This window comes from Astyanax mexicanus, chromosome 11 (genome assembly GCF_023375975.1).
Source record: "Astyanax mexicanus isolate ESR-SI-001 chromosome 11, AstMex3_surface, whole genome shotgun sequence".
Taxonomy (NCBI): Eukaryota; Metazoa; Chordata; class Actinopteri; order Characiformes; family Acestrorhamphidae; genus Astyanax; species Astyanax mexicanus.
In genome coordinates this window covers 50,809,061-50,833,489 of record NC_064418.1, presented here as the reverse complement: position 1 = coordinate 50,833,489, position 24,429 = coordinate 50,809,061, and the positions used below count along the sequence as shown (strand labels likewise).

The 24,429-nt window shown below is 35.5% G+C and overlaps 1 protein-coding gene and 1 non-coding gene across 3 annotated transcripts in view; both read right to left on the bottom strand.

The window, feature by feature from the left end:
- The window catches only part of znf385b (zinc finger protein 385B), a 264,267-nt gene that overhangs the window by 77,228 nt on the left and 162,610 nt on the right, over positions 1-24,429 (bottom strand). The window lies entirely within an intron of this gene.
- On the bottom strand, positions 13,636-13,707 carry trnae-uuc (transfer RNA glutamic acid (anticodon UUC)). Its single transcript has one exon. It is a non-coding gene; the product is annotated as a tRNA-Glu (tRNA).

Sequence of the window (24,429 nt, the reverse complement as noted above, 5' to 3'; positions counted from 1 at the left end):
AACCCAGAACCATCCACAACCCAGAACCATCCACACCATCCACACACAACCCAGGACCATCCACACCATCCTCACACAACCCAGAACCATCCACAACCCAGAACCATCCACACCATCCTCACACAACCCAGAACCATCCACACCATCCTCACACAACCCAGAACCATCCACACCATCCACACACAACCCAGAACCATCCACACCATCCACACACAACCCAGAACCATCCACACCATCCTCACACAACCCAGAACCATCCACACCATCCACACACAACCCAGAACCATCCACAACCCAGAACCATCCACACCATCCTCACACAACCCAGAACCATCCACACCATCCTCACACAACCCAGAACCATCCACAACCCAGAACCATCCACACCATCCACACACAACCCAGAACCATCCACAACCCAGAACCATCCACACCATCCATCCACAACCCAGAACCATCCACACCATCCTCACACAACCCAGAACCATCCACAACCCAGAACCATCCACACCATCCTCACACAACCCAGAACCATCCACACCATCCTCACACAACCCAGAACCATCCACAACCCAGAACCATCCACAACCCAGAACCATCCACACCATCCACACACAACCCAGAACCATCCACAACCCAGAACCATCCACACCATCCATCCACAACCCAGAACCATCCACACCATCCTCACACAACCCAGAACCATCCACAACCCAGAACCATCCACACCATCCTCACACAACCCAGAACCATCCACACCATCCACACACAACCCAGAACCATCCACAACCCAGAACCATCCACACCATCCTCACCAGAGGTGGAAAGTAACGAATTACATTTACTCACGTTATAGTAATTGAGTAGATTTTATAAGTAATTTGTCATTTTTAAAGTAGTTTTTAAAATAGGTAATTTTACTTTTACTCAACAATATTTTGACACAAGTAATTTACTTCACTACATTGTAAAACTCCCTGTTACTGAGTAAAAAATAAAATACTGAAAAAAAAAATGACCAACATTTTCATTTTTGTATGTTTTCATGTTTTTCATAATAATTCCTTATGTTTTTATTAGGAACATTAAACAATCTGTTTGGATGTTAAAAAACATGTAAATAGCAGTTAAAGCAGAGCAATAGCAAGTTAAAAAAATAATAATAAACTATAAAACTATAAAAATACAGTTTATAGTCACATATATGACCATAACTTTTTAACCTGTTTAACATTAAAGAAAAAATGGATCATAGAAACACTTGTTCTTGAAATGTTTTATGGGGTTGTCTGAACAAATACTGCCTGAAAGGACCAAATTATTTATGATTATTTATTTATTATTTATGATTTGCTGTACTTATTTTGTACATCAAATAATTAAAAGTAACTATGTAACTTTTAATCAAAGTATATTTTAAATTGAGTACTTTTTTACTTTTACTCAAGTAGATTTTTAGATGGCTACTTTTACTTTTACTTGAGTAGAATTTTAGCAAAGTAAAGGTACTTTTACTCAATTACAATTTTTCTGTACTTTTTCCACCTCTGATCCTCACACAACCCAGTGCTCTGGTTCTACTGCAGACACTGGGTTAAATCTGAGTAATGAAGAAAAGACCATCTTTATCTTATCAATATCTTTATTACTGCAGTTCTTCTTCTCTTGTCAGATTAATTCTAATTCTAACTCTTTTTCTTCTCTGCTGAAACTGAGTCTCAGTTCTTAATCATGTTAATCTGAGCTAAAGGCTAAAGCTGCTGTTTCCATGTGGGTCAGCCAGACGTCTTCCTGTAGCAGTTTTTTTTTCTCCAGTTTCTAAGAGTCTTTATTTGAAGGTGTAGAAACAGTACTCACCGCTCTCTGACTTCATCTGTAATTTCTCTAAAGAAAAGAAAGAACTTCTACTTTTAATAGTTTTAACAGAGTTCTCTGTGTTTTATCTGTGTCTTTTTCTAGTTATTATGATGATGGAAATGTTATGATTAATGTGCTGAGTGTAAGTGTAGAGATTAGGGCTGTGCCATATCATATAGTACGCAATAATATACAGTATATTTCAGAGTATTCTTGAAATAATATTTTTAATTCAATAGTTTGTCATTTCGCCAAGAGTATTAATATCATGAAATATCGTGATATTATTCCATATCGCACAGCCCTAGTAAGTGTCAGTGTATAAATGCTGCAGTAGAGAATAACAACAGTAACACCGCCTGTTCCAGCACTACAGCTTTACTTTACAGACAAAAGCTTTAGAAGTTGATCCATTTCCAAAGCTCAGATTATTTCCATTGGTCTTATTTAAGTACAATGGATTTTGTAATATTTCAGGTTATTATTGATTAACTCTTTATTTGCAACCTTTCTGCACTTCTATAAGATAAAGCATGTTTGTTATAGGGTTCCTCAGCTGCATTAAAGCTTAATTGGTATAGAAATTAAAAAGAAAATGTGTACGATAAAAATTGTCTTTAAATGTAGAATAAAGAAGCAAACAGTCTCCAAACTTTTGACGGGCAGCAGGGCCGCCGCTCTGCATACGCAGACAACGCAGCCAGCGTTAGGCCTCAACCATTTTGCAGTTGCAGGGAGCCAAATTGACTGAGAATGAAATGTGTTGAAATTATGACATTATTAAATTTAAAACCCAATGTGAATTATTTATGATACGCTCATCTTTTTTGTCTTTAAACATTGCATGGGGCACCTACTCTACTACTTAAAAGCGGCACGTTATTATTTTTGTGCATAATATAATGCCCCCACCCCTATTGCCTGAAATGGTTGTTGCCAGATGTGACATTTTCCAGTCAAATAAATAATCAAAAAATGCATGGAGGCGCTAAATCTTGCGCATGTTTAACCATTTTTAAAGTGTATGTGGCCATTCTATACAAAAACTTGTCCAGTGCAATATTTGTGTAAGTTAAAAACTTAAAATAAAATAAACAAATAGGATGAAAAATCGTAACTTATCTGGCAACCTTAGTCCTAACTAAAGTAGCAACGCTACTTGAGTTTGGCAGGAGACAAGTTCACCGCGCGAAGTTGCTACTAAATGGTAATTCAACTATGAAGCGACGGTTTGAGTCTGGAGCTGAGAAGAAGAAAAAGAATCAGAAAGATGAGGCCCATGCATCCCTTTCTGGTGAGTAAATGATAAAGGTTTAAATAGTTTTGATTACTTCATGTTCAGTGGTGTTGCCTGAGCTAGTTACGTTGGCTTTGCTGATTTGGTAGCTTTAAACGCTTAACTAGAAACTAATCTGGGTATTGCAAGGCACGTGGCACGTTTGCAAATAGTAGTAGTGTAGTTTGAAGATTTTTAGTGACTTTAATAAAAAATTAATAAACAGAGTAGCCTACCTATTGACTAATGCCGTCAGTGCACTATCCAAATGGTCTGTATGACAGCAGGATCAGACAGCTCTATAGATTTTGACAGGCTGATATAAATACACCACGAATATAAACGATAATTTCATAACCTTTAAGGCTGGCTTGTGTAAATGACGTGTCCACTGCTTAAAATAGACATGCATCGTTTCATTTATTATTTATACATTATAAATAGTACTCTTGTGCTGTTCTTCACTGTTATTGGCCTTACTTATAACGTTGTAAATATTCACAGTTACATGTGTAATTTTAATAAATAGTAAAATTTTGCGTAAACCTTTTGTGTTTGTGGGTGTTTTTTTTTTTTTTTTTTTTGGGGGGGGGGGGCTCCCTGACCAGTTATGCTTAGGGCCTCCAAAACCTTAGCAGCGGCCCTGACGGGCAGCAGTTTGTGTTTGTGTAAAAACAGCAGGAAAATAATGTCAAAGCAAATGTGTTTTTATTCCCTGTTGAATTTCAGTCTAATGGCAAAAAGCGAGAGCAATCATTTAAAATCAATATCTCACAGCAGAGCCGTCGCGCCGAGACTGAAAGTGGGACGCAGTGAGACGAGGCAGGTACAGCCCGACCGCCTGTATCGCCATAGCAACCTAGAATAGCCTAACAACTGCCTTAAGTTGCTATAGTAACACCATAGCAACCACACATGGTAATGCAAAAACCTAGCAAACACTAACCATCTTGACAGCATCCACTCAGCAACACCATAGCAACCTACGATACTATAACAACTGCTTTGTGGTGCTATAGTAACACCATAGCAACCACCTGCAGTGTTGTAAAAATCTCTCTATGGCAACCACCTATCAAGACCATATAGGAAAACAGAACTAACATACCTCCCACACTTTTAGATTTCAGAACAGTTCACCATAGAAAACACCTAGTAATCTCTTATCAACATATTTCCCACCTACAAAATGCTATAGTAACACCATGGCAACCACCTGTTGTATAACAACCCTAAAACCTAGCAAAACCTAAACATATTGATAGAATACAATTAGCAACACCATAGCAACCTAGGATACTACAACAACAGCTTTGCGGTGCTATAGTAACACCATAGCAACCACCTGCAGTGTAGCAAGTACCTAGCATCAAGGAACCACTAAACATCTCCATGGCAACTACCTAGTAAGACAATAGCAAACGCCACTCACACCCTCTTGCCCCTACTCTTGATTTCAGAACAGTTTCTCATAGAAAACACCTAGCACCTATCTCCTAGAAACATTTGTCTTACCTATAAAATGCTATAGCAACACCATAGCAACCACCTACAGTGTAGCAAGCATCAAGCAACCACTAAATGTCTTCATGGCAACTACTTAACAACACTGACATTAGCTAACACAACTAACACACCCTTCCCCTAAGGAACATTTTTTAAACCAACAAAATGCTATAGTAACACCATAGCAACCACCTGTAGTGTAGAAAACACTTCAACTTCAAGACTAAAATGTCTTGAGATTCTTCTTTTTATAATGACTGACCTTTTTATCTTTTCTTTATTTAGTTGAGTATTTCTTTTATCTCATAACCTGGATTAGAACATTACTCAAATATTCACTATTCACTGTATACCTGTAACTCTACCTCTTCACTACTTTACTTTAACTGATGCTCTCAAACACTTTATTAAGAGACAAGAAATTCAAGTAATTAACTCTTGATGAGTTCAGCACAGCTGTTAACTGAAAACCTGAATTCCAGGAGACTCTACCTCATAAAACTGACTGAGAAAATCCAGCAGAGATGTTCAAAAACTGATCATCTGAACAAAAATTCCATGTTTTTCTTTATAGTTTGGATGACTTCAGTATTAATCTACTGTATTTAGTATATTTAATTCACCTGTACTGGTGTTAAATCCTCGTATGTACAGTAGTCAGGAGCAGATTCCTCCGCGAGAGTAGAGCAAGAGTAGCGCGAGTGTGTAAAGAGAAAGCTCTGTTTCAATAAAACTCTCCATATTTCTTTTTTTGTAAGAGAGACGGAACAGCGGGGAGGATGAATCCATCAGACCAGCCCAGCATTCAGCCCAGTACAAGCTGTCTACATCACTCAGCACCAACACACACACACACACACACACACACAGCTTCTACACACACAACTCAACTAGCTTCAGCTTCAGAGCATTCCTTTCCATTTCAATTCAACTCAATCCAATGAAGCTTTACTGGCCTCAGTACACCGATCACCACACATCTCCAAACTCAAACTCATACTACCCCAAGTGTCCCATGACTTTTGCCACCTCACATGGCGCCTCACAAGACCTGTGGGATATGTGTCGGGTCTTGTTTGAGGAATATGTTTCCAGATGCCTCAAAAAATGTGTTAATTTTTGGATTTGCAATGCCAATTGAAAATATTGAAATTTTAGTTTTACTTTACATAATTATTTGGTGTTTTTTTGCTTTTAATGCTCAACTGATACTCTCTAATTAACGATTGTGTCGCTGAAAGCGCTCCAGTCTCTCCCTACGATCTCCAGTCCCTGGACTACAATACCCAGGATGCACCACACACTGACACTCATGATCACATGACACTGCACACGGCACCTCCAGGAAGTCAATCACCAGATTACTAACACCTGATCACTGAGGATCGATGGATTATCCTCGAACCCACATTTTACTATAGTAGAGTTTTTTTCACTTTTAATTGAGTTGTGACACAGTCCCCACATTTTAAATGTAGTTTATTTTAAGTACAGTTTCTTTTTGTTTAAAAAGAATGTGTTTGATTATTATACAGTACCCACGTTTTTATTACTTATAGATTGTGATTCAAAATGCATACTATCACCATAGTATGGTTTGTCCACATTTTTAATTGAGTTAGACTGTGATATAGTACCCATTATTTCAGTATTTTACAATTACTACATTTTATTTGTGTTACATTGTTATACAGCACCTGTTCTTTCACTATAGTGCATTTAATACTCTTTTAATTTGAGTTAGACTGTTAAATAGTGGCTGTTTCCTTACTATAGTACAGTTACTACTCTTTTATTTGATTTAGATTTTCAAAGTCAAAGTCAAAGTGGTTTTTATTGTCATTTCAGCTATATACAGAGTACACAGTGAAACGAAACAACGTTCCTCCAGGGACCATGGTGCACATAAACACAGTGTAGACAGAACAATAGTGCAACAGTACAAAAGTGCAGACAGACAATACAACACAATACAGACAAAGAATAATAAATAACAAGACAGTGTGCAAATTATGCAGTGTGCAAAAAAGACCAGTGAGGTAGTAATTACTCTATTACACAGTGTGCAATAGAGTCCAGTGAGGTAGTAGGGTTTTTAGTGCTTTCCATTTTCTGGGGTAAGTGGGGTAAGAGTGTGTGTGCATGTACAGAAAAACCATCAGTTCAGTCTCTGCAGTTGAGGAGTCTGATGGCTTGGGGGTAGAAGCTGTTGCAGAATCTGGTTGTGCTGGACCGGATGCTGCGGTACCTTCTTCCCAAAGGCAGGAGGGAGAACAGTCTGTGTGAGGGATGGGTGGGGTCATTCACAATGCTGGTTGCTTTGCGGATGCTGCGGGTGGTGTAAATGTCCGTGATGGAGGGGAGAGAGACGCCGATGATCCTCTCAGCTGTCCTCACAATACGCTGGAGGGTCTTGCGGTCAGAGACGGTGCAGGTCCCAAACCAGGCAGTGATGCAGCTGCTCAGGATGCTCTCAATGGTCCCTCTATAGAAGAGTGTGAGGATGGGTGGAGGGAGACGGGCCTTTCTCAGCTTCCGGAGGAAGTAGAGACGCTGCTGGGCTTTCTTGGCTGTAGAGCTGGTGTTCAGGGTCCAGGTGAGGTTATCTGCTAAGTGGACACCAAGGAACTTGGTGCTCTTAACAATCTCCACAGAGGACCCGTCGATGTTGAGTGGAGAGTGGGTGTGTTGTGCTCTCCTGAAGTCAACAACCATTTCCTTTGTCTTGTCCACATTCAGGTGAAGGTTGTTGACTGTACACCAGTCTGTCAGCTGCTGCACCTCCTCTCTGTATGCTGACTCGTCGCCTTTGGTGATGAGACCCAGCACGGTTGTATCATCGGCGAACTTGATAAAGCTGTTAGAACTGTGTTTTGCAGCACAGTCATCAGTCATGGGTCTCTTAGCAGGCTAAGCTCAAGTAGCGTCTGCAGAACCTCGTCCGGTAGCGTGTTTTCTGGCTGATTTCTCCACTGTAGCAGGGTCTGGCGGTGGTAGAACATGTGCACGGGTGTTCCGATGCACATATTTGCAGGAAATAAACGGAAAAAACGACAAATAGTAACACAAAAGCACCATTTAACGGACCCGGAGCGGCCGCTGCGTGTTAACGCGCCGCCATCTTGGGTGTATCCTCTGTTCTTTTTAACAGGTACTGTTCTTTTTAACAGGTACTGTTCTTTTAAACAGTACCTGTTATTTAATTATAGTACAGTTTCTACTATTTTATTTGAGTTAGACTGTTAAACAGCACCTGTTCTTTAACTATACTAAAGTTAATACTCTTTTATTTGAGTTAGATTGTTAAACAGTACCTGTTCTTTAACTATAGTTCAGTTTCTTCTATTTTAATTGAGTTAGATTGTTAAACAGTGGCTGTTCTTTCACAATAGTAAAGTTAATAGTCATTTATTTGAGTTAGATTATTAAACAGTACCTATTCCTTCGCTATAGTTCAGTTTTTACTCTGTAATAATTTGCTATACTGAAGGTGTTATGCACCTTAAAAACAAGTAATTCTGGGAAATATATGAATGTGGCATTCACACAGACCTCATATGTGGAATAATAATCAGCACTTTACCTTAGTGCAGTGTGTGTGTGTGTTTCTGTGTGTGTGTGTGTGTAGATACCTGCAGCAGTCAGACACTGTTAGGCAGCAGGAGACAGCACAGAGTGGACTTGCAATTACAGAAGATATTCTCTCTTCTCTCATACACACACACACACACACACTACACACGCACACACACACACCTGACATTAGTTGTTAATGATTGGTCGTGACCGCGGTCATCACATCCTCTGCATGTCTCTGATCAGGAATTCTGCTCGGTAACAGGGCCAGGACACGGTGTGTAATGGTGTTCCAGCGGTGCTTCTTGTAATTTACCTCAGCATCTGAAGATCTGAGCAGGCAGGAGCTCAGGAACCTACAGCAGGGTCCTAACACCCGCTGCTGATTCCATTCTTTTATATTGGGGACATTCAGTGAAAACTGATGCTCCATATGAGCCACCCTGTTAGTGCCAGCACCACTGGCAGACGGCTGCAGGACGCCGGACTACTTTTATTGTAGTTAGACTATGATGTGGTTCCCATGCTTTCACTATATTATAGTTACGACTCTTGTGTAGATTTTCTTTTTTTTTTACTATAGTACATTTACTATAATTTAATTGAGTTAAATTATGATACAGGGCCTGTTCTTTCACTATAGTACATTTAATGCTCTTTAATTTGAGTTAGATCATGATGCAGGGCCCGTTCTTTCACTATAGTACATGTAATACTATGTTAAGTTAGATTGTTATACAGTACCTGTTCATTTACTATAGTACAGTTACTACTCTTTTAATTGAGTTAGATTATGATAGGGGGACTGTTCTTTCACTATAGTACATTTAATACTCTTTTATTTGAGTTAGATTGTTAATCAGCACTTGTTCTTTTATTATAGTACAGTTAATACTTATTTAATTGAGTTAGATTGTTAATCAGCACCTGTTATTTCACTATAGTACAGTTACTACTCTTTTATTCGAGATAGATTATGATGCAGGAACCATTCTTTTACTATAATACAGTTTCTACACTTTTATTTGAGTTAGATTGTTATACAGTACCTGTTCTTTCAACAGTACAGTTTTAACTCTTTTATTCAAGATAGATTATGATGCAGGGACCGTTCTTTCACTATAATACAGTTACTACTCTTTTTTTTTAGTTAGATTAATGCCCTTCATATGAGCCACCCTGTGAGTGCCAGCACCACTGGCAGATGGCTGCATGACACGAGAAATGGCTGAAATAACTTAATAAAAAAAGATGCAGAACTATCAGATCTCAAATAATGCAAAGAAAACAAGTTCATATTCATAAAGTTTTACGAGTTCAGAAATAATCAATATTTGGTGGAATAACCCTGGTTGGTTTTTAATCACAGTTTTTTTGTTCATGCATCTTGGCATTATGTTCTCCTCCACCAGTCTTACACACTGCTTTTGGATAACTTTATGCTGCTTTACTCCTGGTGTAAAAATTCAAGCAGTTCAGTTTGGTTTGATGGTTTGTAATCATCCATCTTTTCAATGCAGAATGTTTTGCAGAACAAATTGTGCCCAAATTCACCATGAAACAAAAAGTCTGGAGTGTTGTCTCACTGCTGTGTGAATGGAATGTAAATGGAATGCAAATGTAAATGTAATTTGTTGCTTAAGTATGTAATTGTTAGCGTTATTATGTAATTGAACCTACATACTGATGCAGTGTGAATTAAATGCATGATAAACAAGAACTGCAGAGGATCTACATGGTAAACCGGCAGCAGACCTGAGCGACGTGCCAGACGCCCGAAACCCTACACATCACCCGGCACCCACCGCCTGCCGCAAAAACCTCGCATCAACATTCACAACGCAGAGCTGATTAAGGTAATAGCGGTTACCTGGGAAACGGCGACGGCGGTGCGAGAGCATTCTCACAGAGAAAAATCTCCTGGTTCCTGTTTGAAGTAGTTTTTTATATATTTATTTATTTATTTATTTCCTTTTTATATATATATATATATATATATATATATATATATATATACGTTTATTTTTTTGTTGATTATGTGCTTTCACAGGGCTCCAGTCATGTAGCATTCACCCTGATTAAAGCGCGAGAGAAAGAGAAACAGAGAGAGAGAAATAAAGAGAGGGAGAGAAAGAGAAAAAGAGAGAGAGAGCACTTTAAGCCCCCCCCTCCTTTTCTTGAACTCCTTTTTATTCTGTAAAAACACACTTGTAATAATTCTGGCGATTATAGGGGTGAAAGCGTGTTTTCAGACGGGAGTTAAAAAGCCACAGCCGGGACTTAAAAGCCGACAACAACTATTTATCAAGCGCTCGCTGCTGTTGTCACGGTAATTAACCTCTTAAAAGGGAAAAGCATCATCAAAGAAAACACTCTCCAATCAGCCACCAACAGGCAGCCAAGCCGCCGCCCCCCCTGCCACCCCGCCAACCACTCCAAACACCGCCGCCGCCGCCGCACCGCGGCTCAGAGACCGACCCAATCCCAGCCAATCTCTCCGCTCACAGCGTCCAACAATACCGCACAATCACCAGCGCACCAACAAATAATAGGAGTGAACGAGGGCAATCTGAATATGCCCTATATTCTGTTCACTACTATACACCACTGTACAAACGATTTATTCAAATATTTGGGATCAATCAAATGGTTTTCAATCAAATAAATTCAGATTGTTTCAAGATAAATGTAGTTATAGTATAAAATAATTGCGATGTGCTCATTAAGAACAAAGAATCCAGAATGTTTAAAACATCTACAGATGTCAACACATGTCATATGTTTCAACAAATTCTAAAATTAATAAGAAAGGTAATTTATTATTAAACAGATATGCATATCTCAGGCAGAGAATCCAGCATTATTAATGGTATTGCTTTTAATACTATGGGTCTTTCCCCAATTCCAAAGCCAAGATCATTTTTGTGAAGAGCCACTATTCTATTTATCACATCCTCAGAGAGTTCTTTGCCATGAGGTGGCATGAGTTAAATATGCAATGTCCATGTGATAGGACCATAAGATTAAAAAATTACTGAGAAAGGTAAATTATTATTAAATTATATCCATAATCTCAGGCAGTCTAATAGTGAACTGTAAACTCAGCAAAACTCAGCATTATTAATGGTGTTGCTTTTAATTCTATGGGTCTTTCCCCAATGCCAAAGCCAAGGCCATCTTCATTTATCCCATCCTCAGAGAGTTATTCGCCAAGAGGTGGCATGAGTTGAATATACAGTGGCCGGTATGAGAGAACTGAACCGAAAACACCAAATTCAACAGTCCTGCTCATTGTGGAGAGCATGCAGCAACGACATGACAATGCCCTCAATGAGTCATTATGTTAGTGCCAGCACCATTGGCAGACGGCTGCATGACACAGGTCTACATGCACAAAGACTACTACTACTATGACCGTCTTTAACACGACGCCAACGTCACCAACGACGACATTGGTATGCAATGGTGTCGAGAAAATCAACGATGTCAACGATTGACCCAGAAATGGACCCAGTTGTTCATATTCGGTGATGAGTCATGCTTTTGTCTTGATGTAGAACCAACCATGATCAATCAGCACCAGGATCAAAGGTTTGTTGCAACATGGTGTGGAAAGTGAGGTACGAGGTAAGAGTTTGTAATAAAGTGGACACGCAGGACTGACAGTGTGCATAAGCAGGTGGCGGGACCGAGGTGCTCGAGTCAACCTGGTCCTGATGTTCTATTTCAACTTCGTTTCATCATCCAGCCAAATTTCTGGCCTGACCACTAGCTGCAGGCACATCAAACACTCTCTATACCACTCATTCACTCTCTCTCTCTCTTTCTCTCTCTCTCTCTCTCTTTGCTGGAACGGTCTGAAGCTTTTAATAAAACAAACTAGCGCAGTGCTAACGCTAGTGCTCACCGCTGCATCTTTTTATGCTGAGTATCTTCTCGTAGCTGGGCTATCTCATCACTGCATCCAACCTTTCATCAAAGAAAAGAAAAAAGAGATAAAGAAAAAAGGAGGTGAAGAAGAGTAAACATCAATAGAGTCTTATCATCATGAATTATTCAGACTTTAGGCCAATTAAAGGAAAAAAACGAGTAAAGAAATTCCATGTTCTGCTGAACTCTAAAAGGGTAAAATATCAGTTTTAACTCAATCCTAATTCTAATCCTAGTACCACTGCTAGTGCCAGTAATAAATAATTCCTAATCCGATAGCTAGTCCAATTAAATTCCAATTCTAATCCTAATACCAATGCTAGAGCCAAGGCCAAATTCTATTCCCAGTTCCAACTCAATTTCAGTTCTAATCCCAGTACTATTGCTAGTGTTAGTACTAAATCCCATTCCTAATCCCACAGTTATTCCCAATTAAATTCCAAATCTAATCCTAATACCAATGCTTCAGCCTATGTCAAATTCTATTCCTATATCCCACAGCTAGTCACAATTAAATCCCAATTCTATTCCTAGTACCAATGCTAGTGTCAGCACCAAATCCCATTCCTAATCCAACAGCTAGTCCCAATTTAATTTCAGTTCTAATCCCAGTACTGTTGCTAGTGTTAGTACTAAATCCCATTCCTAATCCAACAACTAGTCCCAACACAATTTCAGTTCTAATCCCAGTACTGTTGCTAGTGAGAGAGAATATAAGGGGCACTGTCAATCAAACTTTTTGACAGGTGACCTTTTGACCTTTGCACTATCAATCAAACTTTTTGACAGGTGACCTTTTGACCTTTGCTAGGTGCCCTTTGACCTCTCCCCCACAGCACATGCCTCCTTTTCTGGAATGTGACCTTTGACCCCTCAGATCACCCTATGATGCTGTCAGTTATTAATTATGTTTTCAATCATCTGTAATTACTTTTGACCTTTGCCATGTGCCCTTTGACCCCTCCCCACACCCCGTGCCTCCTTTTCTGGAATGTGACATTTGACCCCTCAGATCACCCTATGATGCTGTCAGTTATTAATTATGTTTTCAATCATCTGTAATTACCATTGACCCCTCAGATCCCCTGACCCTTGAACTCTCTTAATTATTTTTCTGATATCAATGACTACGAGTCTCCGGTAATTATTAACTGGTGGCGTGTAATTACCCCTGCCATTCGTCATTCATGTTTTGGATATGAGGTAATTTAAACCATGGTGACACACCGCCCCGCCCATCCCTCCGCCCTTCCTGCCCCATCCCCACCTCTTCCCGTCCCGCCCAGCCCCGCCCCCATCATTATTCAGATTGTCCTGATTGGTCAAACAAAAATTCCCGCCAAAAGTATTGACCAATAAGGTTGTTATTCCTATGGAGCAATCACAGCAAGCCTGCGAGTGAAATGTGTATTTAAGAGTTAGCGAGATGTGTGAAGGACCGAGAGAACGGAGCAATGGCTTGTGTTTCTGAGGTTGCTGAAAACCAAAGCTTCCCATACCGGGATTCGAACCCGGACCGTCTGGATGAAAGCCAGAAATCCTACGCGTTAGACCATATGGGAGGATCTGTAGAAGAAGAGCACGATGACGAGAATCTAAAAAGGTACCGAACAAGGGAGAGCATTCCTGAACCAATCGCTCAAGGAGCGCTCAAGGATCGAGTCTGGCGTTTGTCAGATGGAACTTACTTCGGATATGTTTTTCTTAAGGATATATATAGCGTTGCTATGTACGTCGGAAAAACGGATAGATACGATGATGCCTCAGCTCGTTTTACTTTGAACCATATAGAATGGTTTAGCTTCAGAAGACACTGCTCTGTTTTTAATGCCTACGTCATTTACAGAAATACAGAATGCAGCCCATTTTTTCAGGAGAACATGAATTTAATTTGGAAACCTCTGAATACAGGAAAGTCTAGGCGTTTTAATCTCGCGCCGGTTATGACAAGCCTCGGATGTAATGTAAGCCTCAGTGTCATTCAAGATTTAAAATGCTATGCAATTGAAAATGACCTGCACTCGTGCGATTTCCAGGTTGTTTTTAATTCAGAAGACTTTAAAAGAATGAATCGTGTCTACTTCGCAATAATTGACAGTCTGTTCTATATGAACAAATAGATTTTCTGATTATTGTCAAACATACAAAACCAACATTAATTATATTCTTAAACATTACCCTTTTAGGTACCACTTTATAATAAGACTACCTTTATAAAGGGTTTATAAATTGTTTACAATGAGTTTATTAATGGTTACTAATTAGGTTGTAAATGCCTTAAAAACCATTAATAATCAGTTATAACACATACGTAGAAAGGGCAACAATGACCTGTTGTTTGCCAAATAGTGAACCCACAGCCATCTATATTGTTAAATTTCAGATCTTTTCAGATACTCACTCAACTTGCTTCTCCATCTCCATATCCTCCATCAGTCAACATCAGTTTAACCATTTAACTCCCAAGTTTAATCATTCCACCACTAACTCTTTTAGTCATTTATAATAATGTGGTGTATATTATCATATGAAATAATAAAATTGACATCTAAGGGCTAAGCAATAATTACCCCTTACCTTGACATTTTCAGCATACTATCTGAAATCATCCTTGGGGTTGTCACAGATATTGATATAATGTTGCCAGGCGCTAATGTTCAAAGAACATGAAAGTGCTGTTGTGATCCTTAAGGTTGAGTGGAATCTTCTTTAGGACAGCATTCCAGATGTAACTTCCTTTACTGGTTTGCTGCAGGCAATTTCACTGCAAGTAATTACTGCAGCTCCCAGCATGTAGTTTTCCATTTTGCTTTTGCCGATCAAGATTTTCAAATTGTAGATGAGTATTTGTTAATGAGTTACAAACACTTATAACCACTAAAAGGGAGCCTTATTGTAAAGTGTAAAACACGTCACTATTTATTAATGAGTTACAAACACTTATAACCACTAAAAGGGAGCCTTATTTTAAAGTGTAAAACACTTCACTATTTATTAATGAGTTACAAATGTAAGTGATATTTAAGACTACTTTTCTACGTAATATATGAAATATGTAGTATATACATTCATCTTTTATTTTATTTTAGGATCAGAATGTTTCATTGTTGAAACTGTGACAGACTGTGATGCTGTGACAGACGAAAGTGTGCTATATCATCCATTTCAAAGTAAGTTTTTATTAATTTTTGATTAAAAATAATTATTTAATTTCAAACGTGATGATTTGATTCCTTCAATATGAAACTCAAATTTTATATATTTATATTTACTGATGTAGTAATTTAATTTACTTTCTAAAAAGTTACATGATACATTTAAGTAAACTACTGTAACAGTTGTTTTTAACAAACTTTGCTAAAAATGTACAAAAGTATATTTGGAAATAAGTATTTTAGAAGTATACTGAATTACATTAAACTGAAAGTCTATTTAAAATACACTATATTGTACTTTTAAAAAGTATGATCGAATTTCACTTTCAAACATTTGATGAAAGCATAATATTAATTTACTTTTAATATATTTTAAGTAATTGCATAAATCTATTAGCATATTTACAGCATACTTAGAAACTTCTCACTATGTTTTAAGTATAGTATATATTTTATATATTAAGTAAGTATATATTTTTTTCACCAGGGTTAGTAGCCTCATTTCATGACATTTCATGTGGTTCATTCACACCTTGACTATTTTTGTCAAAAATATTAGAAAATATATTTTTTTGATTTATCATTTCTCAGTTTTTTTGTTACGACACATAGAATGTACAGTATACAGGTGTAAAATGTTTCATTTTGTTTCTTTTTTTGCTGATGCTTATGCTTTTTTGCTCTTTTTCTCTATGTGTGTGTATAAGTGTGAGTGAACACTCCCTAAAAGATGTGTGCACATTATTGCTGCAAGATTGTTAAGCATCCAGCTCTGCAGATGTAAAGAAAAGCATGAACATAACCAGTTAACAAAGATATGGAGCAACAAATACACCAGAGTATGTTAAAGACGCTCTCTAGAATAGCACTGTAAATAAACCCTGCTACAAGTACAGGACAGTATTGAATAACAGTGGTCACTGTGATGATCAGAATTATGCTAACTGCTTTTCTCTTTGCCTGATTAGCCTCGTCTCTCTCCTTCCCTTTCTGACCTGGACCTGGATGCTTCAGTGCCCTGACTACAGCTAAACAGCAGAATAGTTTAATAATGAGGAAAACTGACCAAAGTGGCAGGACAGAATAAATAAAGATGTTATTGACATTTAAGGGAATGAACATACAGATTATACAATAGCCAAGAACTCCCATCCATGCAGCAGCAGAACATGCCAGCCTGTATCTCAGGGGCTTGTACTTCAGGAAAGTGACAGGATGGACCACCGCCATGTAACGCTCCACACAGATCAAACAGAGAAACAGAGGACGGGCGCAGATAAATACTCCCCCATAAAAACTACTAATGGTGTAAATTCTAAACAGACAAAACTAAGAACGTAGAATAAACAGCGTATGCAGATGAACATCTCGTTAACAGTCAGATTGAGGCCGAAAACTCAGGTAAACCCACAATGAAATTGATTGCATAACCTGGAATGTACATAGGGTCTGTATATCCTGCCCAAGGATTCCTGCTTGTAGCATTTCTAAACAGGTTTGAGATGGGTGTGCTGGAAAGCCCATCAGAGACGTTCATCTTCAGAGTGCACACCCCTTCTCACGATAAAATATGAAATCTGAAATAAATTACACAAAGAAAATTATATAAGGGCCAAATATAATGAAACAAACAGTCTGTTTTCTTTATCAGAACAAATTCATTGTATAGTGTTTTTTTTTTTTTGTGCATAGATCTAGATCAACATAGATCTAACGTGTTCAGTTGATACAGTCATGATAAATATCATAACTACCATAGTAAACCATAGTAATGATAGTACAGTTAAAAAGTGATCTCACCTTTCAGTCATAAACAGAATGCAGGATACCACAAGAAGAATACATTAGTATATTAATTTAATGGACTGACTAATTATCAATTCACATTAGTTTAAACATTATTAATCATTATATTTTAACTTAATTAAATTCTAAATTCATTATAATTTACAGCATTCTTAAGCCTAAATTGTACAAATTAGTGTTGTATAAAATGTCTTAACTAGTATTATTTAACAATGTTCATTACTGTCATAAGTACTGTGATGCATCCTTCCTGTAAATTGTTTCTGAGTTCAGCATTGTTGAGAACTGCACCCTTAAAATGATCAGTGTATTGTTCTGAGAACAGCAACATCTTTATCTGATACACAGATGCTCTTCTTTGTCATCAGTTTCAACTTAAAGTGATGTTTATTTGATGGGGTAGGATTTGGTGGTCTACTAGGTTTTGTATAGTTATTAGGGTTTCTCTATAATATTAAATAAATAAAATCTAATTAAATCCAAGCTCAAATGTTACACAATAAATGGTAAATAAATTGATTCTTATGAGTTTTTCTACTACTGTAAATATGCCATTTTAAATACAACAGCATTAATATACAATAACCTTTTTTCAAATCATTATGTATATATTTTACTTTAAAGTAAGTAAACGTCAGAAGATATTCCATAATAAAAATATATATATTTCTTAATGCATACGTACTGTATAGGCAGAAAAACTTTAGATCCATAAGTAGTCAAGAAAAGCAGACATCTGGCTAATTTACCATAAAAGGCATCTGTTTGAGTGTGTGTGTGTGTGTGACTTTATTTAATTTATGACATGTGATTTTTCATGCATTTAAATGTATGCTAAGCTAATGTCAGTAAGGTAAATGCCAGTAATGTTTGACATGAAGGGTAGCAGTTTTATGTAGCATACATCAATGTAAATTCAATAAATATTGACTAAATGCAATAAAAAATTCAAACAAAAAAAACTTTTCATGTGATGTAAACTACATCCAACATCAACAAAAATAAAATCTACAGCCAGAGTTATGTGGTTATGTGACAGTCCTTTCAGTTATAGGCAGTTCAGTTATAAGCATTAATATACTGTATGACGTGTACTATTTTAATGGTAGCAGTATAACATGGTAGAGTTATATGTTAATCCCTGGTTTAACACTAGAATGACAAAGACAGTAATTTTGATTAATTATTTACACAAGAAACCACCTGTATAAGTGGATGGGTTACTTTTATTGTATTAGATTATTTTTAGCATTGTTATGGAATTTTTACTACAGAACACAATAAGTGCACATGAACAGCTTCTCTTTTTAATGCTATTTCAGTGTCTGACCGCTGCTATTGTTCACCTCAGAAACAGCTCAGAATCATGCTTTCATTTACTAAACACAGTAAATGTAAAACTGTATATAAACAGTACATAATCACTTTTTTTTACACAAATACCAATGTTTAAACTCTCTCTCACATTATTTATGTTTCACTTAGAAATGACATAAACAAGGTGTAATAAGTTTCTTCAATGTATTAGAATTAGTCTACTCTTTAAGTAAATGTAAGTAATAAAGAAAATAAAAAATAAGAAAAATAAGAAACAAACACTCAAATATATTTCACCTCAATTAAGTGGGTACATAATTAGCAATAACAATAAGTAAATGATCAATATTGTTTTCAATCTGTAGAGTTATATTAGTAACTTTCACATGTATAAATAAGTAATTAGTATAAATATATAAATATTATATTATAAAGAAATAATAAAATATTATTAGTATAAGTAGTATGATTTTTATTTGTACAAGATTTTAAAATGAGGCCAGTTCAACAGCCTGATCTTTAATCTTATGTTGTGTTCAGTACAAATGCAAAACAAAAGAAACATGTAAATAAATTACAAACCAAATACAAATGTGTGAAAAAGGTCACCTGTCAGAGACAATGCATGAGTTTAAATTAATGTTGTAAAGGAGATTAGGGGAGTAAGATATTCAACTTTGTTAATGTATAAATAAATGAAAGAAAGACAATTGTTATTATTTAACATTAACCTTTACTGAAAAAAATTGCTTGAGTACAATATATGGTTACAAATGAATATTAGCAGGATACAAAATACTTCAATAGTAATATTTTAAGAACTGCAAACTTGAAGCAGAATTGCGAAAACTAGAGCTACAGCAAATCTCTAGCTACATTCAAACTGCTTAAAATATTAGAAAATATTTTTTCTGATTTAACATTTCTCAGATTTTTTGTTGTAACACATAGAATATTATGAAAGCCCATTCCCGCCACCTAAAAAATGAAAAATAATCCAACACAATCTTGTATTATTATTAAGTAAACCGCTATCTAAATATTTTGAAATACTAAGTCATTATTTTGAGATACTATCTCAATATAATGACTTACTATCTCAAAACAATGACTTAGTATTTCAAAATATTTAGATAGCGGTTTACTTAATAATAATACAAGATTGTGTTGGATTATTTTTCATTTTTTAGGTGGCGGGAATGGGCTTTCATAATATTCTATGTGTTACAACAAAAAATCTGAGAAATGTTAAATCAGAAAAAATATTTTCTAATATTTTAAGCAGTTTGAATGTAGCTAGAGATTTGCTGTAGCTCTAGTTTTCGCAATTCTGCTTCAAGTTTGCAGTTCTTAAAATATTACTATTGAAGTATTTTGTATCCTGCTAATATTCATTTGTAACCATATATTGTACTCAAGCAATTTTTTTCAGTAAAGGTTAATGTTAAATAATAACAATTGTCTTTCTTTCATTTATTTATACATTAACAAAGTTGAATATCTTACTCCCCTAATCTCCTTTACAACATTAATTTAAACTCATGCATTGTCTCTGACAGGTGACCTTTTTCACACATTTGTATTTGGTTTGTAATTTATTTACATGTTTCTTTTGTTTTGCATTTGTACTGAACACAACATAAGATTAAAGATCAGGCTGTTGAACTGGCCTCATTTTAAAATCTTGTACAAATAAAAATCATACTACTTACACTAATAATATTTTATTATTTCTTTATAATATAATATTTATATATTTATACTAATTACTTATTTATACATGTGAAAGTTACTAATATAACTCTACAGATTGAAAACAATATTGATCATTTACTTATTGTTATTGCTAATTATGTACCCACTTAATTGAGGTGAAATATATTTGAGTGTTTGTTTCTTATTTTTCTTATTTTTTATTTTCTTTATTACTTACATTTACTTAAAGAGTAGACTAATTCTAATACATTGAAGAAACTTATTACACCTTGTTTATGTCATTTCTAAGTGAAACATAAATAATGTGAGAGAGAGTTTAAACATTGGTATTTGTGTAAAAAAAAGTGATTATGTACTGTTTATATACAGTTTTACATTTACTGTGTTTAGTAAATGAAAGCATGATTCTGAGCTGTTTCTGAGGTGAACAATAGCAGCGGTCAGACACTGAAATAGCATTAAAAAGAGAAGCTGTTCATGTGCACTTATTGTGTTCTGTAGTAAAAATTCCATAACAATGCTAAAAATAATCTAATACAATAAAAGTAACCCATCCACTTATACAGGTGGTTTCTTGTGTAAATAATTAATCAAAATTACTGTCTTTGTCATTCTAGTGTTAAACCAGGGATTAACATATAACTCTACCATGTTATACTGCTACCATTAAAATAGTACACGTCATACAGTATATTAATGCTTATAACTGAACTGCCTATAACTGAAAGGACTGTCACATAACCACATAACTCTGGCTGTAGATTTTATTTTTGTTGATGTTGGATGTAGTTTACATCACATGAAAAGTTTTTTTTGTTTGAATTTTTTATTGCATTTAGTCAATATTTATTGAATTTACATTGATGTATGCTACATAAAACTGCTACCCTTCATGTCAAACATTACTGGCATTTACCTTACTGACATTAGCTTAGCATACATTTAAATGCATGAAAAATCACATGTCATAAATTAAATAAAGTCACACACACACTCAAACAGATGCCTTTTATGGTAAATTAGCCAGATGTCTGCTTTTCTTGACTACTTATGGATCTAAAGTTTTTCTGCCTATACAGTACGTATGCATTAAGAAATATATATATTTTTATTATGGAATATCTTCTGACGTTTACTTACTTTAAAGTAAAATATATACATAATGATTTGAAAAAAGGTTATTGTATATTAATGCTGTTGTATTTAAAATGGCATATTTACAGTAGTAGAAAAACTCATAAGAATCAATTTATTTACCATTTATTGTGTAACATTTGAGCTTGGATTTAATTAGATTTTATTTATTTAATATTATAGAGAAACCCTAATAACTATACAAAACCTAGTAGACCACCAAATCCTACCCCATCAAATAAACATCACTTTAAGTTGAAACTGATGACAAAGAAGAGCATCTGTGTATCAGATAAAGATGTTGCTGTTCTCAGAACAATACACTGATCATTTTAAGGGTGCAGTTCTCAACAATGCTGAACTCAGAAACAATTTACAGGAAGGATGCATCACAGTACTTATGACAGTAATGAACATTGTTAAATAATACTAGTTAAGACATTTTATACAACACTAATTTGTACAATTTAGGCTTAAGAATGCTGTAAATTATAATGAATTTAGAATTTAATTAAGTTAAAATATAATGATTAATAATGTTTAAACTAATGTGAATTGATAATTAGTCAGTCCATTAAATTAATATACTAATGTATTCTTCTTGTGGTATCCTGCATTCTGTTTATGACTGAAAGGTGAGATCACTTTTTAACTGTACTATCATTACTATGGTTTACTATGGTAGTTATGATATTTATCATGACTGTATCAACTGAACACGTTAGATCTATGTTGATCTAGATCTATGCACAAAAAAAAAAAAAACACTATACAATGAATTTGTTCTGATAAAGAAAACAGACTGTTTGTTTCATTATATTTGGCCCTTATATAATTTTCTTTGTGTAATTTATTTCAGATTTCATATTTTATCGTGAGAAGGGGTGTGCACTCTGAAGATGAACGTCTCTGATGGGCTTTCCAGCACACCCATCTCAAACCTGTTTAGAAATGCTACAAGCAGGAATCCTTGGGCAGGATATACAGACCCTATGTACATTCCAGGTTATGCAATCAATTTCATTGTGGGTTTACCTGAGTTTTCGGCCTCAATCTGACTGTTAACGAGATGTTCATCTGCATGTTTATTCTACGTTCTTAGTTTTGTCTGTTTAGAATTTACACCATTAGTAGTTTTTATGGGGGAGTATTTATCTGCGCCCGTCCTCTGTTTCTCTGTTTGATCTGTGTGGAGCGTTACATGGCGGTGGTCCATCCTGTCACTTTCCTGAAGTACAAGCCCCTGAGATACAGGCTGGCATGTTCTGCTGCTGCATGGATGGGAGTTCTTGGCTATTGTATAATCTGTATGTTCATTCCCTTAAATGTCAATAACATCTTTATTTATTCTGTCCTGCCACTTTGGTCAGTTTTCCTCATTATTAAACTATTCTGCTGTTTAGCTGTAGTCAGGGCACTGAAGCATCCAGGTCCAGGTCAGAAAGGGAAGGAGAGAGACGAGGCTAATCAGGCAAAGAGAAAAGCAGTTAGCATAATTCTGATAATCACAGTGACCACTGTTATTCAATACTGTCCTGTACTTGTAGCAGGGTTTATTTACAGTGCTATTCTAGAGAGCGTCTTTAACATACTCTGGTGTATTTGTTGCTCCATATCTTTGTTAACTGGTTATGTTCATGCTTTTCTTTACATCTGCAGAGCTGGATGCTTAACAATCTTGCAGCAATAATGTGCACACATCTTTTAGGGAGTGTTCACTCACACTTATACACACACATAGAGAAAAAGAGCAAAAAAGCATAAGCATCAGCAAAAAAAGAAACAAAATGAAACATTTTACACCTGTATACTGTACATTCTATGTGTCGTAACAAAAAAACTGAGAAATGATAAATCAAAAAAATATATTTTCTAATATTTTTGACAAAAATAGTCAAGGTGTGAATGAACCACATGAAATGTCATGAAATGAGGCTACTAACCCTGGTGAAAAAAATATATACTTACTTAATATATAAAATATATACTATACTTAAAACATAGTGAGAAGTTTCTAAGTATGCTGTAAATATGCTAATAGATTTATGCAATTACTTAAAATATATTAAAAGTAAATTAATATTATGCTTTCATCAAATGTTTGAAAGTGAAATTCGATCATACTTTTTAAAAGTACAATATAGTGTATTTTAAATAGACTTTCAGTTTAATGTAATTCAGTATACTTCTAAAATACTTATTTCCAAATATACTTTTGTACATTTTTAGCAAAGTTTGTTAAAAACAACTGTTACAGTAGTTTACTTAAATGTATCATGTAACTTTTTAGAAAGTAAATTAAATTACTACATCAGTAAATATAAATATATAAAATTTGAGTTTCATATTGAAGGAATCAAATCATCACGTTTGAAATTAAATAATTATTTTTAATCAAAAATTAATAAAAACTTACTTTGAAATGGATGATATAGCACACTTTCGTCTGTCACAGCATCACAGTCTGTCACAGTTTCAACAATGAAACATTCTGATCCTAAAATAAAATAAAAGATGAATGTATATACTACATATTTCATATATTACGTAGAAAAGTAGTCTTAAATATCACTTACATTTGTAACTCATTAATAAATAGTGAAGTGTTTTACACTTTAAAATAAGGCTCCTATTTAGTGGTTATAAGTGTTTGTAACTCATTAATAAATAGTGACGTGTTTTACACTTTACAATAAGGCTCCCTTTTAGTGGTTATAAGTGTTTGTAACTCATTAACAAATACTCATCTACAATTTGAAAATCTTGATCGGCAAAAGCAAAATGGAAAACTACATGCTGGGAGCTGCAGTAATTACTTGCAGTGAAATTGCCTGCAGCAAACCAGTAAAGGAAGTTACATCTGGAATGCTGTCCTAAAGAAGATTCCACTCAACCTTAAGGATCACAACAGCACTTTCATGTTCTTTGAACATTAGCGCCTGGCAACATTATATCAATATCTGTGACAACCCCAAGGATGATTTCAGATAGTATGCTGAAAATGTCAAGGTAAGGGGTAATTATTGCTTAGCCCTTAGATGTCAATTTTATTATTTCATATGATAATATACACCACATTATTATAAATGACTAAAAGAGTTAGTGGTGGAATGATTAAACTTGGGAGTTAAATGGTTAAACTGATGTTGACTGATG